The sequence below is a fragment of the Martes martes genome, assembly GCF_963455335.1.
Source record: "Martes martes genome assembly, chromosome: 5".
Lineage (NCBI taxonomy): Eukaryota > Metazoa > Chordata > Mammalia > Carnivora > Mustelidae > Martes > Martes martes.
Window position 1 is genome coordinate 148,787,787 of NC_137892.1, and position 23,292 is coordinate 148,811,078.

The window sequence follows — 23,292 nt, forward strand, 5'->3', positions numbered from 1 at the left end:
CTGCTTTACCTCTCCACTGTCATTTTATGCCCCCGTAGAGATCCAGAAGTGCATAATCCTACACCTCAGGCTGGATTCATGAGTGTTCACAGTGTTCTGGTAGATATTTAGCTCACTTTAGGGGACCAGTTGAAACAGAGTCTCCTACTTCTCTGCCATCTTGCCCCTCCTACCTCCCTAAATTGACCTTTTCTAGATTAACAGAGCTATAACTGGTGGTGAATTAAAGTATTTTTTAAATAGATTTTACTAAATCCTCCTGTAAGCCTTCTACTCTTTAATAGAATTTCAATATAAGTAAAGTAAAAAAACTGAAAATAACGTATGTATTTGACCTATGGAAAAATAAGAAAAGAAAGAGAGTTAAATACATATATGCAACCACAATTAACTTGTATTTTCAAAATTTCCCCTTCTCTTTCAAAAGAAGAGTGTACTATAATTTAACATTATATAATTCAGTATATCATATTATCATGGAAGTTTCTGCTTTTCACATATCCTATTAATACACTTACTAGTCACCAGGAATACAGACATCAACATCCCCAGAATAGTGAATCTCTCTACCAAGTGCTCCCTGGGGAAAAGCAGTGATTTGCATTATTGAGCAAATGGATCATCTTATTAATAATGATAATGTTAATAACACCACCAGAATCTAATGTTATAATGTTATCTAAATACTATGGCTGAAAGATTCAGAATTGTCTAAAAGATCCTTTCCTTTTTTGCTATGTTTCTAAATGTATCTCTGAGAGGGCTGGGGCTGTCTAATGCCCCTTTCACTGCAACAAGGTCATTTTTAATGAACAAAAGTTAATTAGACCCAAATGTATCTCTTTTGGAGCAACTGGTGCTATCACAATTTGAATAGTCTCAGACTGCTGGGCATAGGGAGGAAAAATTAGAAGTGTATCTCCCTAGCAATGTCAATCTAGTATTTTTAATGAAAGAAACTCCACTGGGAGTGTAGGGAAAGAATATGAAAGGCCTAGAAATTATTTAAGGGGAAAGAGGACAGGAAATTTGCAGAATGAGTATAAGAAGACTAAACAGTGAAAGTAGAATATACACTAAAAAACTATTTGGAAAATGATTGAATGTGAATGTTTAACACAGATTCCAAAGCATCACCAACAGTGAATGTTGATACTAATTAAACACACACACACACACACACACACACACATACATACACACACACAATGTTGAAATAGAAGTCCTTCGACAGTCTCAGTTAATCCATATGTCAGCATAACCTTGATCAGATTCAATTGAGTTTATTTGGTTACTTATTACTACAATCAGTTAACAAGCTTGCCTTTTCTGTTTCTTCTAAACATTAGTCATACCTTTTTTCAGTTATATCTTCAGATTGACCTAGCCATTATTTACCAAAGGAAAATGATTATCTATTAATAAGAGCTAGGGAACTAAACAGAGAATGAAGAATTTTTATATAGTAATAGATCTGAGAATATGAACTAGCTTATAATGAGAGACTGAACCATATGCAATTGTTCTTTTTTGGTCAAAATTGTCAATTATCAAAAATTCTGTGATTCACCACATGAAGGGGGATAACTGATTTTGAGAATAATGGAAATGCACAAAGACATACCGAAATCACCTAAGATTTAATTCTATAAGAAAGGCATATCAGCACATGTCTTGACAAAAAGCATTTCATGACAAGCTTTCTCCCAAAGAAGTTTTAAGTAGCTCCTCTCACCAACCCAATTCTGTGGACTATGACATCAAATTTCCAAGTATTCTCCAGATTCCTTTGAATCAGCACCTGGTACACTGCCTCTTCCTCCTCTTATCTGCAGCCCTCTAGAGTCATTAAAAAACAACTCTCCAGCAGCCTGCTCTCATGATCTGCCTGCCTTCAAGCACAGCCAGGTTTTTACTCTTATTATTTCACAGAGAAACGTCACCTGTGAATTCTTGAGGACTCTGGTGTTTCTTATATCCAAAGCAACAGAGGTAGGAAGTGTATTTTAAAAACAAAGCAAAAATTTAGAAAAAAAATCAAATGTACTCAATTGTGATATATTTTCTTAAAAATGTGAACTTAGAGATTTGACATAAAAACTTAAGAATCATTATTAATCCTGTGGTTCATTTTATCACACCCTTTAGAATTGACATGAAGGGTGAAGATGAGGGCCAGGATAGAATATGGAAGGTAAATCGGACAAATAGATAAATTATTATTTTTTTCACATTTGAAGAAGAGGATGCATATAAATGGTAATATTTTGAATAAGCAGGGACTCAAATTTCTAAGTGAGTCAATTTTACTAGAAATGTCTATTTCCTTTATGCTTTTATATTAGCAAAAATAATAAAACTATAGAATACAGAAAAAAAAACATAAAGTATGTGATAATATTTTCAAACTATCCTATGCCATGTTTAAGTGTAAAGAAAATTTAAAAAATATCTTATGTGGGGGTGCCTGGGTGGCTCAGTGGGTTAAAGCCCCTGCCTTCAGCTCAGGTCATGATCTCAGGATCCTGGGATCAAGCCCCGCATTGGGCTCTCTGCTCAGCAGGGAGCCTGCTTCTCCCTCTCTCTCTGCCTGCGTCTCTGCCCACTTGTGATCTCTCTCTGTCAAATGAATAAATAAAATCTTTAAAAAATATATATACCTTATGTGAAGAGATTTTAAATAATTTCAAATTTGATTTAGAATTGGAGAAAATAGTGAGGTATAATAATAGAACACAGGGTGTCATTTCTAAACTGGAACTGCTTTGCCTATATTGGTTTTTGTTGGTCAATTTCATCATATTACTTACCAACTCAGTTATTGGATTTCTCATATTTAAAGTTAATAGGTCAAAAATTCAAGACTCCCTTAATAGTTCATAAATTTTGACTATTATTCTAAGCTATATAAGCAAAACCATTTTAAATTACTCACTGTTGTTACTTTGAAAAAGTGTATTTTTTATTGATGTATATTTGTTGGGAAATTCTAACAATATTAAATAAGGTACTTTATTATTTTCCATTGGCTATTCTCAAAAGAGTAACATGTTAGATTTCTCAGAAAAACTCAATATTAATAGCATATCAGGAAAGAAAATAATCAGTGTAAATTTATCTTGAAAGTTACTGTCTGTAACGTAGATTATTTGTTGCTCCACAAAATAACAGGCTGACGTTTATGGTTCTTAAATCAATCCAATATTAGAAAATAATGTTCTTTATGAAGCCAGGTAGAGAACAGTGCTGAATTCTCTAATGTATAATAAGGCTTTTATATACTTCATCTAGCTATTTATTTCCTGTTTACAACAGAGTATAGTTGTCAAACATATTTTGTGTAGATTTTATAACTCGTTTTAGTACATGTGATTTCATGAATCCATACATTTTTCCTGTAAAGACCTCTGTCTAAGACTCTGCACTTGACATTTTGGTGGTCTGACTTGCATTCTTTTGCTAAGTCATAGTAAGAAACACAAGAAATATAATCGCATTCCAGTAAAAGATGTCATTAGCATGATAATAAAGGGCTACTACAGACAGTAAATGAAAAGTAAAGAAGGAAAGCAGCAGGAGCAAAACTCACACAACTAGATATGAGAGATTTCTGATCTTGGTCTTCCAGGATAGGTATGCCCAAATAGAGAATAATGAGCAAGGAGTGCATACTAAATAGAGGATGCACTGAGACAGATAAATAAGCATTCTGAGACAAAAAGACCTGGGGTGAGTGACAATGTAATGCAGTTACCAGTAGAGACTTGACTCAGGTAGCCTGGTTCAAATCAGCACTCTGATCAAAATGGTACGGTATCAAGCCATGTTTTTTAAACTTCAGTTTTCTCATTCCTCAATTTATCTCATTTGGTGATAATAGTGTGCCAACTAAATTCAATCTATTACAGAATTAAGGTGATTGGATAGTGCCTGACATTAATTAGTAATTAATTGTTATTAACCATCGTAACCATTTAATGGAGCAACCTAGAAGACATTTCCTGTGAAAATGTTAAAATACTAGTCTAAAGGGTTTGGTATTTCATCAAGATTGCCTAGAAATGAAACTTGTAATTTTTTTTTTTAAAGATTTTGTTTATTTATTTGACAGAGATAGAGAGCACAAGCAGGAGGAGAGGGGGAGGGAGAGGCAGAGGGAGAGGGAGAAGCAGGCTCTCCACTGGGTGCAAAGCCCAAGGCCTGCTCTATTCCAGGACCCTTAGGTCATGATCTAACTTGGAGGCAAACTCTTAACCAACTGAGTGACCCAGGTGCCCTGAAAGTTTTAAAACTTTTAGTTGGAAATTTTAATTTGTGTTAACATGTATTTGTCATTAAGACTACATCACAGTGGGTAGAGGGGAAAAAAAAGGAAAAAAAGATAGTTCAGCAATACTTGTGAATAAGAATGCATAGGCAGGGCCACCTGGGTGGCTCAGTGTGTTAGAGCCTCTGCCTTTAGCTCAGGTCATGATGCCAGGGTCCTGGGATTGAGCCTCACATGGGCTCTCTGCTCCGCAGGAGTCTGCTTCCCACCCCCCCTCCACGCCTGCCCCTCTACTTACTTGTGATCTCTGTCAAATAAATAAATAAAATCTAAAAAAAAAAAAAAAAAAAAGAATGCATAGGCACCTGCATATGGACCATGATGAGAACTTAGAGTCAGGGCTGACTCCAAAATTCAGATTGAGAATGACTGAAGGGAAAGATCCTTGATAGAAAAAAAAGGAAATCCTAATGAGGAGCTGGTTTTGGCATAAAGACAATGATTTTAGTTTGATATATTTATGTTTGAGATGACATCTCAATGTCAGCATATCTGCCACATTGAGTTAGAGAAGTGTTTTCATTGTGTCAAGTTACTTTCACCATATTTGTTGAAGCCTCATGATAGACATGGGACACTACACAAACAAAACTGGAAAAAAGAATCTTATTTTATAGATGGAAAGTTAAGAAAATTGAGACCCAGCGATATGAATTACCTGCAGAGCTGGGTTCCCTAACTTCCAGGACATTATCTTTCTATTCCATTTTGTGACTATATGGAGAACAATATTAGAACCTATGAGAATAATCTCAAATGTTAGGAAACATGACCTGAATTAAAGGTAACCTCGTGGTCAAGTGTGCCTACTACTTTATGGAAAAATTTTAAAGAGAAAATATAAAGGGACCATATCTAAATGTCATTACTTAAAATAAATAAATAAATTATATAAAACTGAATTTTCTATACCTTAGAAGAAACTTATTTAGTGAATATTGAGGAAAATAGGCAATTAAAATCAATCTATTAAATGAGATAAAGAGTTTGTTAACTTAAATAAGGGAGTAAACCAAAACAATTCCATATTATTGGAAATTGAGTTTATTTTGGAATAGTAGAATTGCAATTCAGGATAAACACACTCTAGCAAGCTACAGGCAAAGCAGTGAAGGGTTGGGGGCAAATTGTATTTATGCGCAAATAGCATAAAGATGGGGAAGTCCAGTCAGAGTCCAAGCAGGAAATTCACTGGCTTGAGGAAAGGGAGAAATTCTTAGAAGTTCATTGATTGGGAGAAAAAACTGTTTTCTTTAAATGAGACATTTATGGGAAATCAGTTTCTCAGTTCTTAAGTTCTATTCCTCTGAGGTTGTATGCATGAACTTCTCCATTTCATTTTCTCTGGTTTCATTTTAGAGTGAAATCCTTTCACAAATTAAAAACTTCATGCTTTAGAGGTTCCTGGGTGGCTCAATCAATTGAGCATCTGAATCTTGATTTTGGCTCAGGTCATGATCTCAGAGTTGTGGGATTGAGCCCATTGTTGTGCTCCGTGTTGGGCAGAAAGCCTGCTTAATATTCTCTCTCTTTCTCTGCCCCTTCCCCACTTCCCTTTCTCTCTCTCCCTCTAAACAAACAAACAAATAAACACACAAACTTCCAAATGCTAGATTTTTATGTGCAAAGAAATGTGATGATATCTTTTTGGAACATTGGGGATGATGATTCAGTAGTTCTGTGTTAGGCTTATTCATGAATATATATATATATATATATATATATATATATATATATATATATTTTTTTTTTTTTTTAGATGTTCTGTAAGTGATTCTTACCTACCAAGAATATTGAGAACCATTGTATCCTGGGAAATGGAGACCTTCCAAATAACCTAAACTCTCGTTAATTCCACCGTGGGTGACTATTTCAGGGGAGAAACAAAATACCCTCTTTCTCAAACTATGAAGTTTAGCACCAAAGGACAACAGTTCAAATGGTTACCAAGGTTACATTAGAAATGTTTTGGACAGCCTAAAATTTTATAATTATGTCACAAAATGCTAAACTCATTAACTGTCTGCTATACCTAGAAACATACTTGTGACTCTCTGGAATCCTATATCATTATAAACTTTATTTCTCTTGGCATTCTTTATGACCTCACCTAGGGTAGTGAAAACTCTTCACTAACCTTGTAAACTAACTATTCACAGGATGAACTCATCCACACTTCTTTTCTCAAATGTTTCTACTCTTTCCTCTGACATCTTTGTAATATGATAAATACATGCCTTTGTAATTACTTTCTTCATTTACTGCTTCCTCCTGAATATCCTGGGACTCTAAAAGGAGGAACTCTGTGATAGACTGAATGTCTAAAGATTCATATGTTGAAAACCTAACCTCCAAAGTGACAGTATGAGGAAATGAGGGCTTTTGAAGGTCATTAAGTCATGAGGGTAGAACCCTCATGAATGGGATTAATGTCCTTATAGAAGGAAGACCAGAGAGCTCTCTCATCCTCTTTCTACCATGTTGATGACACAACTAGAAGTCAGCAGTCTGCAACCCAGAAGAAAGCTCTTCCTAAAATATGACCATACTGGCACCCTAATCTCAGACATCCATTATCCATAACTGTGGGAAGTAAATTTCTGTTGTTTACAAGCCTCCTAGTCAATGGTATTGTGTTATAACAGCTCAAACTGACTAACATAGGGCCCATACAGAATAAGTTGATATTCTTCAAGGTCAGACACTCCTTAGGCATCTTACCAGCACTCTAGGGAAGGAGAGTTGCTGTAACTCCAATGTGTAGGCTATGTGTGGAACCTATCACATGGACACCTGACAGTTTTACAGTACTTCTTTGGAGCCCATGTATACCCAGGCTCTGGAGAAAAGTGGTGGTCAGTCACTATGCGAGTTACTAGAGAAGAACAATTCAGGAGAGGGTACAAGTACAAAGGCTTTGAGGCAAAATGATACCTACCATGCTGAGAAAACACAAGGGTGCTTAGAGTAGATTCCAGTGGGATGTCAACTCCAAAGGAAACTGCACAGGTATGTTAAAAGTCATGGATGAGTCAAATGAGTAAAATCCTGAGTAAGAAATTGAACTTAAGCATGAGCATTCTACATAAATCATTTTTTGGTGACATGGGACCCGAAGACCCAGAGAGTGTAAGTCAGAAAAATTTAGTAGTTTCACATATACTTACAGCAACATCAAATTATTAGATAACATAGTAAAAGGTCCAAAAAGTTAGAATGAAGAACATACTTTTCTAGAATGTAGGTGTGGCTCTTATACGACAGGCATGCCCAGGTTCTATTGGTTTAAGTAAAAATTTGACAAGAATGGGAAATAAGAATCTTTCTCTTTGGGGTTTAACAGTGTTAATTTAAATACAGTGTCAGGAAAACCTTATAAAATTATTTGTATTATGTCATTTGGCCCTGTTTTCATCATTTAAGTCTAAACCAACAAGGCCAAGGAGTCTCTTGTCATTATCCCAGGACCTACAGGATCCAGCACAAGTCTCTCAACTGTCTCTGTGGTTTCTGATGTCAAGACGGTCAGGCTGTCTTCAGGCAGTCTGTCCTCATTGGCTAAAGAAAAATGCACCAGCTTTGGATTGAGGAGTGGGCTTAAAGAACGAACAGAGGGCAAGAGAATGAAACATGAGAACAATTCTAGTTAGAAGGGAGGTGAGCAAAGGTAGAAAGAGAAAGTTATCCTATGGCCTTTGTAGTCACCCTCTCATAGGATGTGTTGGTATCTTTTCTGAGCAATAAGGGATTATTGGTAGAGGAAAAGACATTGAGACAGAAGGACAAAGCAAGACCCTGAAGTCATGTTGTTTAAGCTGTAATTGGTTTTATCACCTGATATTGGGTTTTGTCATACCTGCAAATACAATATTAAACACTCCTTAGATTACGTTTAAAATACTTGAAACCATTCCAGACACATTTTTGTCACCTTTGTAACCCTTGAGGTTTTCAGTGGAGGAAATATAAGGCATTTAGTTAGCACTAATGGATAGCTCTTTTGAGTGCAGATGTGAAGACGTGTGAAGTTAACCACCATGATTAAACATTGTCTAAAAGCTACTGAGTAATCAAATGTTCATAGAATAAATGTGTGTATTATCACCATAGACTACACATATACACACACACTCACAGTTTTTTTTTTTTTTTTTTTTTTTTACTTTTAAGGCTCATGTTGTGTATAAATGCCTTGATTATGAACTTTGGCAACTTCCTTAGTGTGTATGCTAATTCCTGTGAGCATTTACCTGTATGGGTCTTAATGTATCTACTAACTCTAACTTTAGAATAGGAATAATATTAATTGCATCTCATGTATAATTTAGTGTCTGGCCTATGGTAGATAAATAAACACATGTATATTGTTATATGGAAAATGTATAAATAATGTGTTTATTAGTTGGAGGATGTCTTGCAAAAGCTTGTGATCCAAACACATATTTCACCCAAGTAAATTAAAAAAAAAAAAAATCACACACTTTCTAAGTAATGTTTTATAGGAAAATGTACATATGTTCATATGCAAAAATGCTTTATAGGTAAAATGTTAAAATAAAATGTTAAAAAATAAACTTTTCTAAATGCTGTGTGTCTAATTTTTAAAATTTAATTATATCTACTTTATAGAAAATTGATGAAATATTATTAAATAATACATTCACGGTAATGAAACCTTGTGCAATTCCTATCATATGAGTGATGTGAGAAGAAGGAGTAAATGAAACATAGTTTCTGTATTCAAGGCCCTGGGAGGCCATAAAGGCAACAGATAGTACTCAAACTATTTTAAAATGTCACATCAAAAAAAAAAAAAAAAAGTAAAATGTCACATCAAAGATATAGATAGTTATAAGGTATTGATAGATATAATTGATAGATAGATATAAATGTAAATATATTTATTGGACAATCAAATTATATAAACCTTCGTTAGCTTCCTAATCCATAATCATACACAACATAATATACAACATAATGTTTCATGTTTGGTATTTTTATCTTTGAATTATCAGCTCTTGGATTTGTTATCTAGGAAATAACTGCTTGTGTTTTAAGTGACACATACCGTGATCTTCCCAAGGAGAAGGACTTTGGTTCTAAAATGATATTGAATTCATTATCATCAACATTTGATATTTTTAAGTAATCTTTGCCTCAACATTACAAAAATCATTTCATAATCATACTTTTTGACAGAAGTTTTCAACATTTTGAAAATTACCTACTGCCTGAAAACAACAGAATAAACCCAGAAACACTCACATTACCTCAGGGTAATCTCAGCCTTAATGCTAACCACTTAGTGGTTTATGGTTTTAAAAAGGCACTCCATTCCATTTAGACATTTTGATTTGTTTTTCTTCTCTTATTGACTGTTTAAAATGTTTCTCTTGGTCAGTGGTTTGGCCCTGCCCTGCTGACAAATTAGAGATAGAAACAGCAATCATATATCATAAAGCTAATATACTGCTTTTATAGAGATAATATTCCCAATTTATTTCAAGAAAACTTCCTTATTTTAATGGCTTTTCCAGTAGTGAAAATTTCCCTCCCACTTCACCAGTTTCCTTTGTAAGTGTGTAAACAGAATAAGATTGGAAACAACCCTTGTGCCCATGAAGTGCTTTGTCTGTCTTAATATTGATCTGTCTGACACACAGATTTAACCTCAGTGTGGGCACTGCTCTACTTTATGGGACGCATTTCCCTGATATGTCCTGTTTTTCTCAGGACTTGCACATCCGAGGACTCTCTCAGTCTCTGCTTCTCCTATCTGTCAAAAGGTCTTGAGCAAACATTTTACATAAACATTCATTTTACTGAGTATGTCAGGAATGAATAAAGATGGAGGTCATAGAGCCATTTAGAAGGTAATTGTGCAACAATGTGGATGGAACTAGAGGGTATTATGCTAAGTGAAATAAGTCAATCAGAGAAAGACAGTTATCATATGATCTCTCTGATATGAGGAATTTGAGAGGCAGGGCCAGGGGCTCTGGGGGAAGGGAGGGAAAAATGAAACAAGATGGGATAGGGAGGGAGATACACCATAAGAAACTCTTAATCTCAGGAAATAAGCAGAGGGTTGCTGGAGAGGGTTAGGGGGGTTGGGTGATGGACATTGGGGAGGGTATGTACTATGGTGAGTGCTGTGAATTGTGTAAGACTGATGATTCACAGACATGTATTTCTGAAGCAAATGATACATTATATGTTAATATAAAGCCCAGCAGGGACAAAAAAATAAAAATGATTAAATTAAAATGAGCACCTGGGTGGCTCTGTTGGTTAGTGTCTGCCTTTGGCTCAGGCCATGATCCCAGAGTCCTGGGATTGAGGCCCACATCAGGCTCCCTGCCGAGCAGAGAGCCTCCTTTTCCTTTCCTCCCTACTCATGCTTTCTATCACTATTTCTGTCTCTTTCTCTCTCAAATAAATAAATACTATTACAAAAAAAAGAATTAAAAAAAAAAAAAAACTTGGACTCAAACACACACACACACACACACACACACACACACACAGGAAGGTAATTGTGAAAATCCAGACAAGAGATGGCCAAAACCTCTCTTATTTAGAACAGTAGAAATTAGTTCAACAAAACACATCCACTACCTGGATGGTAAGTATTGTTCTATGCTTTGAAGTTCCCCAAGTTAAATACAAACAGAGAGCATTAAAAAAAAAAAAAAATGCTATTTTCAGAGTGCTTACTTTCCAATAGAGGTTTACAGACAAATCATGCAACAAGTTATGTTAGGAGATAACTAATGCTGGAGAGAGGGAAAGAAAACGTGAGGGGGTGTTTGCCATACTCAAAAGTGCAGTCAAGGATAGTGAGACTGGGAGGAGGTAAGAGAGTGAGCTCTACTCATTCCTGGTGGGGAGGAATAGTGTTCAAACAGAGGAAGTGCCAATGCTCAGAGGTGAGAGCAGGATACATATATCTGGAAAGGAAGGTGGCAAAATGGCTGACACAGAGATGAGTTAGTGAGAGGTTAGTTCAGGGAATTGGGAGTGGAAAGTCAGACTATTCTGAGCCTTGCATCTTCTGATTTGAAGGACTTTAAATTAAATCTGAGTGAGAAGTCACTGAAGGTTGGAGTAGAGACATGAAAAGATGACACCGATGTGCTTAAGTATATGTTAAAAAAAAAATTACAAAATACGTGGGAGCCTTGACAATGCTTTGGAAAGTGTTGAACAGTGACCATGAAAGCCTTTGTCCCCACTGAGGTTTACTGGTTATCTTACCAGTGTAATGAAAAGATTTAGACTTCATGTTTAGTATATAATAGCAAAATACAAAACATCACATATCACTGGAGAAGCATTTGATCTTCCTCCCATGGTGAAAAGCAGAAGTATCTAGAAAACTATATGGCAATAAAGTAAAATGCAATTCTTTCTCAGCAAATACTGCTTTAAAAGTAATTGAAAATATCGCTGCGACTTTGAAGGGAAGAGCATTAGAACAAATTAGTCTGTGTGGGTGATTTGCTATATACCAGATGAGAGTACAGATATTTCTAAGATGAATCAGCTAAAGGTATTTGCTGGATTCTCTTTCAATAAGGAAATAAATGAAGAGTTACTTTTTCTATGAGACACTAAAAGAAAGATATATCAGAGACATATATAATCTCAACAGTAAATGACTTCTTCAATAAAAACTGTATTTTAGGAGAAAATTGTATACATATAACCAGTGATTGAGTACCTACATGGCATGAATTTTTAAAAAGAAAGATATATTGACCAAATATTGTATGCAATAAGAAACTATTACTTTCCTACTCAGTGCTAGAGACTGTACATTTTGTGGATGAAATATACAGATAAAAGTGACTTTTTATTTAACAAGAGTCATGCTCTGGATAATATTCTATAAGCAGACATTATATCTGATTTTTAACAAGGAATGCCTTTTATGTTAGCTGATGGGTTTTACTTATTAGACCATGCTATGTAAAATGTTAAAATAATAGATCTACCACCATGCCCTGTGGGTCAGTAATTCTGACTCAGAAGGACAAATTGAGGGATAATATTACAGGGTTAAGGATCCTCTATGGAACATCCTACATTTCTCATTTTCTTTGATCCAGCTGTATTGGTTTAGGTATTGGTTTAGCTTCTGTGTTAGAGAAGTAAAAGTGTCTTTTAGATACATTCTTAAAGATGACATAAGATTGCTTTGAATGATTCCTTATACATGTAAATAAATATTTTTAGAGTGATCATTTGAAATTTCCCTTTCAAACTAAGTATAATTTTTGCTGCAGGCTTATTTTTATTTATTTATTTATTTAATTATTATTTTTTCTTTTCTTTATTTTCTAAATATGGAATGCTTCACGAATTTGTGTGTCATCCTTGTGCAGGGGCTGTGCTAATCTTCTCTGTATTGTTCTAATTTTTAGCATATGTATTGCTGAAGCAAGCATGCTACAGGCTTATTTTTAACAATTCACTGATAAATATTTTTTTTTTTTTAAGATTTTATTTATTTATTTGACAAGGAGAGAGAGATCACAAGTAGGCAGAGAGGCCGGCAGAGAGAGAAGGAGAGGAAGCAGGTTGTCTGCTGAGCAGAGAGCCCGATGCGGGACTCGATCCCAGGACCCTGAGATCATGACCTGAGCCGAAGGTGGAGGCTCAACCCACTAAGCCACCCAGGCGCCCAATAAATATTGTTTTTTTTATACCGTAGTAATCTGAGCTTAACTCGCTTCCTTTCTTCCTTCTTTTCCTTCTTTATCTCTTTCCTTCTTATTATTTTTCCTTTTTTCATTCCCTATCTACCTCTTTCATCTTTCTTTTATGGACTATTCTTAAAAAATAATAAGAAGAAGAATTCTAAAAGGACCCAGAGGAAAATTTCTGCAGAGATGCTAGGCTGCATGACATCCTTCACCCTTCAAAAATGACCATATCTGAAAGATGTTAATATCTTTAAGTTATATGCCAAAAGGGACTTTGCAGTTGTGATTAAGGTAAGGATCATGAGATGGGATGACCGGTATCCTGAAATATAATTGAAGGCCAATGAAGTCACAAGGTTCATATAATAGGGAGACAAGATCAAGTCAGAAAGAAAAAGATGTGAAGACAGAAGCAGAGGTTAGAACACGAAGGAAGCCCCATAAACCAAAGCAGACAGAAGGCCTCTAGAGGCTGCAAAAGGCAAGGAAACAAATTCTCTTCCAGAACCTTCAAGAGGATCTCAGTTGCACCAAAACCTTGATTCTAGGACTTCTGACATCCAGAATTACAGCGTAATAAATTTGTGTTGTTTTAAGCTACAAAATTTGTGTTCATTTTTAAAACAGTAATAGGAAACTAATACAGATAGTTCTGTATATGGATCAAATGCATGGAAATTTGAGACCTTAGTAATACTACGACATGTTAAGAAATTCACTATAGCTAATGTGTTGGAGGCATGCAGAAAAATAACAAGTTGATTAGCCTTAACTTAACAATTCTTGATCTGGCCAGTGACTCTGCTTTGGGTTCTCACACACAATTTTTATACCTTATTTTATTTAACTGGTTATTTTCCTGTGCTCTCTGATATTTCATGAACTCACTGTGGATGAGCAGTGTTGTTTTGCTTAGTTGTACTTCTAGCACCCCTGGGCCTCAATTATGATATTTTTTAAAGACTGAAATAATATATTTCAGTTTGATCTTGGAGTGGGGTCAAAATAGTTACATTGCATATCAGAAGTACTAAAAATGCGCTATTTCCTATCATAGATATCTTTTCCCAGTGACAGGGAGTATGTCTGATCTTGTCAATGAAAAATTTCTTACTTGAAATGTTATCATTTCTTACCTTTCAGGAGTCCTTCTCTTGTGATCCACCTTTCCAAAATAGCATCAGGATCTCTGGGTTTTCTCATATCACTGGGAAGTGCTATCGTGTCTCACACTGGCCCCAGGACTTCTCTAGGGTCACAGAAGCTGTGTTGGGTTTTTATCACAGGAAGTTTGCTTGCTCGTCATGACCAAGGCCTAATGATTTCCTTGCGGTGACCTTCCGTAGCTGTCATGAGTGCTCCTGTGTTCCTGCAGCTTAGTGCTGGCCCTTCCTGGTCCATGTATCTATCAACTCATCCCACTCCTCCTAATGTGGACTTTTTTCCCCATGATCTTCCAACCAACATTCTCAGCTCTAATATCTTTGCCCCGCAAGGGCACAGGGAATGGTTTGATGATCTATTTGTTGTGTATTGTGTAAGGAGAAAGAGGGGAAATACTTCAGGTCCATCTGTGTAAGTACTTTCCTCAGCATCAACATTCTTATGCTTGCACATCATATTATTGTTAGGGCAACTCTAGGGTTCTTTGAGAAGAGCACAGTCTTTCAGCATTGTGGTGGCGGAAGAGAGAAAATAGCCTCCTAGTCCTATAACCAATTGATTTTAATCCAAACCCTTGGCTAGATCTGGGAATAAAGATAGACCTAAACTTTTGTCTTTTCTTCTTCCCTCCTCGTCCCACCATCTTTTAGCAACAAAAATGTATTCATTTATCTCTTCTCTTTCAGTTGAATGCTCTCTGAAACTCTATACTTTCTCAGCCAACCTATAGACTAAAACAGCAAGGAAAAACAAACAAAACAAACAACAACAAGCCTCTATGGCCTCAGAGGACGAGGCTCTTATCCTAACATATCAAGAAAATCCACTTTGGGAATTCTGAGAAATCTTCCTTCTTTTCCTCCTCAAAAAATACCTGAAACATCAAAAGCATGTGTTTTTTGGGTACTTTCTTCCCTGGAATTTTAGTATACCACCCCAATACTATCTTAATATTCAGAGAAAAGCAATGACCTCCCCCCATTATCAGACACACCCTGCCCTTCTCATAGAGCATGGAATACCTTTTATTTTATGGCTAATGAAGCCTTAAATCAGATAGGATCTAGAAATTCCCTGGGCCAAAAATATTATGGTTTAACATCTTCCTTCTATACAAACTTATTTTGAAGGTAGTTGAAAGTTATTGAAGGATATTGAGCAGGGGAATGACATAGTCATACTGCAGTTTCAAAAATCACTGTCAGTATGTTGGAAGGTGTTCGTGGATAAGTGTAACCTTGCAGGCAGGGATTACCCATTCGATGCCAGATCAGTGATCCAGGTGGCAAGACGTCTGTAACCTTAGACTATGATGCTTCAGATGGAGAGGAGAAGGCAACTCAAGCTATAATTTGGAGATAACGTATTAATTCAATGGATAGGGCAGCAAAAGAGCAGTGGAAGTGTCTCTGATAATTCTTTGGCTTTATGTCATTGTTTGATATAGGAAACGGAGGAAGAAGAGTTAATTAAAAAATAATTATTATCAAGTAGCCTTTAGATATGCATGTAAACAATGTGAGAATGGAAATCCAGGTGTAGACTAAGAAATGGGATTTCAGCAGGAGATGTGAAGACTTAGAAAATATAAGTGTATAGAAGAAAATAATTTTAAATTCAAGGAATTAATTCATAACAAAAATGATTTTTTATACTGCCATGGAGAAAATCATTTTTTTTAATAGTGTGAACACCAGTTGCTAAGTGGCAGAAGTCAATAAGCAGATGAATTTGACATATATTCACTGTGCACAATTATGGGAACAGTTATTTGCCACTTTTTATATCTTTAATCTCCTTTGTATAGTACTCATAACTAGTATTTCCTTCTGCACTTACCCCCTTCACCTTTCCTTTGTAAGCATGAAGTGTTTGTGACATGGGCTAAGGTAATTACACATTAAAAAGTATTACAATCTTGCCACTCCCCCCTTTCCACATAGAGACACATCCATCTCTAGATTTGCAGACATGGCTCCATTTTATAGGCTTAATAGCTGTACAGAAATCTAAGAGACAAGTTCATTTCATGTGAAGATTTTTCCTCTCACTTTTTTATGTGTGCAGTCTGGAATGCATGAAGTTATACTGGCTATCAAGTCCTATGTAAAAGACATTCGAAGAATTTTTTCTTTTTAAAATATAAGCATTTCTCAAAGTTTTACAAAATGGACAAGTTCACTGAACATATCCGTACTTACTAATTAAGAACCATTCATCAAGCTCTGTGCATATACAAGCAAATACTTTAAGATATGCAGAAGAAAAAGAAGTGGTTTTGACACAAAATTACAACTTGACTCATGTATTGGTAACCAAAATTGAAATGAAAGGCAATTTTTTAACCTTTAATATTTGTGGCATTTACTTTAATATTGAACAAGTTTAGTAATTGCATATTGTAATTGAATGAACATAATATTCTGTCACCATAATACAATCACTGTAATTTCTGATAGTACATTTAAATGGGTGCCTTTATTATAAGAACTGATCAAAGAAAATAAGAAACCGATCACATACACTTTATTAGTCAAAAAAATTGGAAGGACATTTTATTTTTTAGCTTTAGAGGAAGTATAATTTTATGACATTTGAACGTTCCCTCTATTTAGTACTTAGTCATGAAAATTGCCCTATTTTCTATGCACATTAAATGTTCTTTCAGAGAAAACAAAATATTCCTGGATAGGTTCCCAGGTGCTGTTAAGTAAGTCCATTCTGCCTTGTAATTTGTGCATTGTTGTCTCACGTGGTGTTATTTGCATTATTGATGGACCCATTCATTCTCGGTTGTAGGCTTCCTGTCTTTGTAAATTCTTTAGATGATCCTGCTTGTAATTACCCATATGCTGAGGCCTTTCCCTGTTATTTGAAGAAAGTTTTATAATCACATTATGCACATAGAGCAGCACTGCTGTGTGTGGATTCTATTCTGTTCCATGTCTAAAGCTCATCTGAATGTTGGAAAGAGGAATAAGAAATCGCCAGTGGCCAATTTATCTCCATATCTTTCCTCTGAAGGTGATTTCAGGGAATCTTCTCTGTCCTATTTAATAACCTCCTTGTTTAGGGGCACATTTATCCCTGTCTAATTTGCCTTAAATATTATGATTAGTCATCCAAAATTTTACGTGGCTATCAGTGACATTTCCAGATTCACCGTCTCTGGAATAATGGGTTTCACATGCATAGAATTCTCTATATTTAGCAGAGTTTCAATTGCCTTAGAAATTTTATAATCTGCTGAAATACTTACAGTTTTAGGAATTATAGAACTTTCAATTTATTTATTAACTTCATATATTTGCAATGTTGCAGTTAACTTTTTTTAATTTTTTCTATTTGAAAAATAAAAAAAAAAACAAAAACTTCTGTGAAAACCATTATTCATGTCTTAGTATCTCTACAGTTCAGGTTACCATAGTTCTAACATCTTTTAGCTAAGGTCCACCTGAAAGAACTTCATTGATTACTCATTGTTCTGGGATCCCGTAGGATGTGGGTATGTAGAGAATTGTTAAAAGTATGTTTCTTATGTTTTCCAAAAATCTAATAAAATACTAAACTAAAATATAATTAAAAAGAGGAAGCTGCTTTAATTAAATAAGATCAATCATAATATTTAAGATATGGTAGTAATTTTTGATAAGATTTTGTTCAACATTTTCTGAAGTATATTTAGTAGAAGATTGAATTTACCAGATATTGTTAATAGAAGATACAAGGAAGGAAATCTTTCTCGGTTGTATATATTTCAATACTATGACAAGTAATGAAAATATACACTTGAAAATATGTTATGAGCTTTAGATTCTATAAAATACTTAAATATATTATATTGTGATTCCCCAGTACAGGAAATGTGATAGGAAATATTTCTCAAAGCTAGTTTTTTAAAGAGACTATTCAGTGATTCATCTGGAAAAAGAAACAGCAATATACAACAATGTCTAGCTTTGCATAAGAAAAGAACTGAGACCAGAGAGGTTCAGTAATGTGTGTGTATTACCTAACTCATTATTGTTAGGATTAAGATGGTACCTAGGCTTCTTGAATCCAATGTCCTGCACTCTCACCTGTGTCCCTTTATTCTTAATAAATTTGATTTTTAAATTAATGAAAGATGCCTGGAGTACTAAGTATATAACAGGTAGTGGACATATTGCCAGACTCTGGCGATATTATGATTAAAAAAAAAAAATGGAAAAGAGAGATTACCTTGTTTCACTTTTCACAGACCTTTGAGTATAGTGAACGATGTGGGAAGATAAATCTTGCTGCTGTAAAAAAAAGTTACCACAAACTTAGTGACTTAAAATAACACAAATACAATTCTCTTACAGTTCCAGAAGTCAGAAGTCTAAAATCAGCTTTACTAGGTTAGTGGAAATGTGCCCAGGAGGCTTGGCTCCTTCAGGAGGCACTGAGGGAAATCCATTTCGTTGCTTTTTTTCAGTTTCTGATGCTGTAGTCTTTGGCTTGTGGATTCTTCCTCAAAATGTATCATTCAACCCTTGCTTTATATTACCATGTCCACTGACTCCAATTCATCTTCTGTCCTTCTGAGAAAGGTCGTCACAATTACGTAAGGCCCATTTGAATAATCGAAGTGGCTAACTAACAAGTAGGCATGACTTCACTGTCACATGTAGGTGAAGTCATGCAGTATTTGTCTTATTTTATCTACTTATTTCACTTCGCACAATACCCTCTAGGTCCTTTCATATTATTGCAAATGACAAGATTTCATTCTTTCCTATGGCTCATATTCCATGTAATACTTCTATGGCTAAGGGTGTGTGTGTGTGTGTGTGTGTGTGTGTGTGCGTGTGTGTGTACCCCACATGTTCTTTATCCATTTATCTATCAATGGACATTTAAGTTGCTTCTGTATCTTGGCTCTTGTAAATAACGTTATAATGAACATAAGCATGCACATATCTTTTCAAATTACTGATTTTTTATTTTGTTTTTGTTTATTTATTTATCATTAATCCATCAAATTAGAAGTCCTCTCTCTACCTTTTGTACCTTTTGGGAGGTTTTTCTTTTGTTTTGCTTTTTTTTTTTTTTTTATGTTCCTGTTTTAACATACTTTCTTCTGTATATTATTGCAACTTACATCTGTTTTCTATCCCTTTAAATGGTATATATTCTATTTTTCCCTCAGCATTATTGAGATGTAGTTGGCATATAACAATGTGTAAACTGAAAGTGTACAGGGTGTTGATTTGACTCACTTATATCTTGCAAAACAATTACCATGATAGCATTATCTAACACCTCCATCAGGCCGTGATACTATCATTTCTTTTGTGTGTGTGTGTGGTGAGAATACATGAGATCTACCCTTCTAGCAGCTTTCAAGTATTTATTACAGTATTATCAACTATAATCACTAGGCGGTACATTAGATCCCCACAACTTATCTGTCTTATAACTGAAAGTTTGCAGCCTTTGACCAATATTTTCTCCAGTCCCCAACTCTTGGTAACCACATTTCTACTTTCTGTTCCTTTTAGCCTGGCTTTTTTAGATTCCACATATAAGTGAGATTATAAGGTATTTGTCTTTCTCTGACTTATTTTGCTTAGCATAATGCTTTCATGTTTCAATCATGTTGTTGCAAATGGCAGGATTTTTTTTTTCTTGTGATTGAATAATATTCCATTATATTTACTTACCACATCATCTTCATCCATTCATCTGTCGACAAACACTTATATCGTTTCCATACCTTGGCTATTGTGAATAATGCTGCAATACACATGGCAGTTCAAATATTTCTTCTAGACCCTTATTTCATTTCCTTTGGATATATACTAAGGTGTATATATTTTTTGAACTGTAAAATACTTTATTCATCTCATTACTTTTTAAAGCACCTAGTACAGTGTTTTAGAAATAGGAGATGGCCAATAAATATTGGTGCAATTAATTAAATCAATGACATATAGGTTTATTAGAAATTCTCATGAAGGGCACCTGGGTGGCTCAGTGGGTTAAAGCCTCTGCCTTTGGCTCAGGTCATGATCCCGGGGTCCTGGGATCGAGCCCCGCATCGGGCTCCCTGCTCAGCAGGGTGCCTGCTTCCTCCTCTCTCTATCTGCCTGTCTCTCTGCCTACTTGTGATATCTCTGTCAAATAAATAAATTAAAAAAAAAAAAAGAAATTCTCTTGAAAATATCTATTTTTCAAGTAGCTAACAACAACTAAATGAGATGTACCAAAGTGAAATGAATCAGAAATTGCTATGGAACACAAAAGAAAAAAATGAATATGAACATTAAATTAGATCATGAATAAAATTGTGAAAAACAAATTCCAAAGGTTTAATGAGGTTTAATGAGGTTGTTGGTAATGATAAAGTGCTAATGAAGTATCTCAAAATATCTTATGATCCACTTTCACCATTGGATGAGAGCCCAGGACAGAGTGGCATTGATAGAGTTAGGGGGAAGATTTGAGGCTTGACTAATGCAGAATATTCAACAGTTGGCTTCAGTCAGAGCGGGGGAAGACATAAGAGGATGAGTGAATTGAAGCCAGTCTATAATAGGCTTATTAATCCAAAGCAAAAAATGGAGAATAGAAATCAAAGTAACAAGGAATGAGACTGTGGTCTATAAAACTCAAAGACAACAAATCTATATATATGCAAATTTAAGGTGGGTTTATATATAGTTGATAATCCATGTTACCCATGTCCATGTCCACGTTGCAGATGTGCCCAGTGGCTGTGTTGCATAAGATGAAAGGATCAAACTTTGAAGAGAACCTTTTCTCTTTCTGTTCTTCACCAATATAAACCACTACAGGAATGGATGGCATGGGATTGAGATCTAATATTGTTGAATTCTCAGAAAGTTTTCCCACAAAATTGAAAGTTTAGGTATATCTAGTACAAATATGTCACAAAGTAGCTGATTTTAGAATATGAAAACACAAATATAATTAGGCAGATAACCTAACTACACATATGTTAGAATAGTTACAGGATATAAGCTGAAATTTTAGCACCTGACCTCAGACAAAAAGAGAAAGCATTACATTCATTTGAATATTTATATAACATATATATTGTATTGCTTAAAACATTCAAACAAGTGCACGAAATTATAAATTTTGTTGACATACCCATTTTCAATATACTTTAATATCAGAGTTTAATCTCTTATGATTGAATTTCATTCAACCACCAAAATGACATCATAAACCTGATTTGATCTTCAGTATCTTCTTAAATATTTCTATGATCAGGACACATTTTTCCATAAATATTTATTTGTGGCAATTATGTGTATGTTCATAATTTCACATACTGCTAAATGAAGTCTAGTCTGTGGCTTTATTTACATGCAAATCTAGGAGAGATAGACAAGGTAGTAGCCAGATATAAATTAAAAAAAAATGCAAAAGGATTTAAGGAAGTAAAAGAACAGTGTTTTCCAGATTAGAAAAATCTTTAATTTTTTAAAAAGATTTTATGTTTTCATTTGAGAGAGAGAGAGAGCACAAACAGCGGGGAGAGGCAGAGGTAGAAGCAGACTCCCCTCGGAGTGGGGAGTCTGACATGGGACTTGATCCCAGGACCCAGAGATCATGACCTGAACTGAAAGCAGATGCTTAACCATCTGAGCCACCCAGGCACCCCTAGAAAAATCTCTTAAATGGAGTTAATACTTTCTTATTTTCAGTTGGAAAGAATAATTTCCTCTCTTATGGAATTGCTTTGATAGGAATTCATCCATAATCTCACTTTTGTTTGGTTTTAATATGTCCAATATAGTAAATTGATCTTACAAGCATCTTTTTAAGTGTCTTCTATAGGTCTCAGTTTTAATGCACACCATTCACACACACACACACACACACACACACATTCATTCACATATACATGTATACACATGTTAGCATGCATGCTTTATAATTTTCCATGTTCTCATTAGTACCATCTCCCTTATTCCTCACAATAAGCTTCTTGGATAGATAGGAATTATAAAGGGGAGATAGAAGCTAAATTCTTTCAGGGTATTTCTTGCATCCGTACACCTAATTCACAAAGAAAAAAATGCAAGAACAGAGTTTATTTTAAAATAAGAAAATGCAATAACATCATAGGTATTTTATATCATTAATGAGTTATAATTTACTCATTTCTGAGAATAGAGAAATCTGGACTTTATAAAAGCATATTTGTACACATTCAATTGCCACCTAAATAATGTGTGCAAACAAAAGAAGGAAGAAAGCAACTCACATTCAGTAAACTGGTGTTAAAAGGAGAATCTAAAACCTCGTTAGGAAAACAAATGACTTAAAATAACAGTAAATATAAATAGGAGGATCACAGCTACTAATTAATCAAGTGGTCTAATAGTCATTGGTTGCCAGGAGTCACAACAGTGTGTATAATTAGTTATCTGGAAAAAAAAAAAATAAGGATCACCAGCTGAGGAAACACCGAATATATCCAAACAAATTCAGGCTTGATGAAGTATAATCAGTTGGATCATAAAGGACAGAACAAATATCTATAATTCTGTTCTCCTAAGGGAACGAATAATTACAGATGTTAAATCTGTGGACGATAGGTACCAAACAGGGAGATGCCAGCTGATTAGTTGTAGAAGTCTAGTACAGCTGTCACCCAGAGTCCACTTGATAGTTGGGGGACTTAGTAGTTGTGTCTGCATGATAAACTAACATGTCGGAATTGACCTGGAAATATATCTGGTTAATCTAGACAGATTTTGTGTTTAAGAAATTGTATATGTCAAAGAAGGACAAAGTATTAACGTATCAGGAACTTTAAAACTATAATTGGGTTGGAGGGAGCCAAAAAAGGACTTTCCCCCCACCCCCCCATAATTAGAAGGGAATGATCTGTGGTTGAAGAACTACCTAAGACAAATCCTTTGGAGAATAAAACATAAAGCTCTGAGATCATGGTTGGAAGCAATAGACAGATAGAAGCTAAACTATTCTGTGTAACCAACTCACAGAAATTTGGGAGTGTGGAGGATGGAGAGAAATGAGAGAAGTATATCAGGTCATGCAGCTGGCCTTAAAAGAACAACTGGTAAGAAA